This window comes from Marmota flaviventris, unplaced genomic scaffold (genome assembly GCF_047511675.1).
Source record: "Marmota flaviventris isolate mMarFla1 unplaced genomic scaffold, mMarFla1.hap1 Scaffold_199, whole genome shotgun sequence".
NCBI lineage: Eukaryota > Metazoa > Chordata > Mammalia > Rodentia > Sciuridae > Marmota > Marmota flaviventris.
This window is the reverse complement of record NW_027288104.1, coordinates 115,305-116,924: the sequence shown is the minus strand read 5'-3', so window position 1 is coordinate 116,924 and position 1,620 is coordinate 115,305.

The following is a 1,620-nucleotide window of genomic DNA, read 5'->3' as shown; positions in this document are numbered from 1 at the left end:
TCAATTCTATCCAAATGCATATTTTCCATATAGGTTTCAATGATTTTTAATGCCTTTCTTGCTTCAGGCGTTAACATTCGGGGTGAATTTGGATCTCATGGACCTTTTAGGATATCAAATAAAGGTCCCAACTCTCCTGTTGGTATACCTAAATAAGGCCTTATCCAATTTATGTCTCCTAATAACTTTTGAAAGTTATTAAGTGATTTGAGTTGATCTACTCATATTTGAATTTTTGGTGGACGGACCATGGTTGAGGATAATAGAACTCCTAAATAATTAATTGGAAAATTTAATTGTACTTTATCTATTGCTATCTCTAGATTATAATTTTTTAATAAGTTTGTAAGTGTGGCATAACATTCTAGCAATGTGTTTTTATCTTTGTGTGCTAATAAAACATCATCCATATAGTGAAATATTTGTAGTTCAGAATTTTGATTTCTAAGTGGCTGGATTGCTTTGTTAACATAAATTTGACACATAGTTGGGCTGTTAGCCATCCCTTGAGGGAGTACTTTCCATTCATATCTCTGATCAGGACCTTCATGATTCAGTGCAGGGATAGTAAATGCAAAACGTGGACTATCCTCAGGATGAATTGGAATTGAAAAAAAAAAACAATCTTTAATATCTATAACTAAAACATCCCAGGTTTTTGGCAAAGCAGACAACTGAGGAATCCCTGATTGAGCAGGTCCCATAATAACCATCTCATTATTAATGGCTCTTAAATCTTGCAATAATCTCCATTTACGAGATTTCTTTTTGATGACAAAAATGGGAGTATTATGGGGAGATACAGAAGGTTGTATATGTCCTTCTGCTAATTGATGTTTGACCAGGTCATGGGCTGCTTGTATCTTTTCTTTAGTCAGGGGCCACTGAGGAACCCATACTGGTCTTTCTGATTTCCAAGTAATTTTTATTGTCTCAGTGGCCCTTTCTGAAAATCCAACCCATGTCTGTCTGTTCCTTGATCTATTTGTATTGGTGCTGCTATACCTTGTTCTTGTTTTTCTAATCTTTTTCCTTTCCTAAAACCTTGTCTAGTCATAATAGTGGGTGCATTTTGGTTGATGTTATTTGTTAATGTCAAACCTAATTGATCTAGGACATCTCGTCCCCATAAATTTATGGGAAGATGATCCAATACATATGGCTGTATAGTTCCTTCACGTCCTTCAGAATCCTTCCAATCTAATACCATTGCACTTCTATGGGGATTAGTTGCCACTCCTAGGCCTCGAAGCGTTTGAGTGGCTTGTTGTAATGGCCAATGTTTTGGCCATTCTTGATGAGAGATGATGCTAAGGTCTGCACCTGTATCCAGTAGTCCATTAAATTCATGTCCTTGAATATTTAGTTTTAGCATGGGGAGAGAATCTAAATTTAAAGAAAGCATAGCCCAATCTACACCTGTGGAGCCTAATCCCTTGGAACCTCTTTCTACAGTACGACTGGAAAATTTATCATGTAGGCTGGGTATTATTAGTAACTGTGCTATTCTATCTCCTGGTGAAATTACTGATATACCCTTTGGAGAACTGGCTATAATTTTTATTTCACCTTCATAATCGGGATCAATTACCCCAGGACTTATCATAAGTCCTTTTAGAG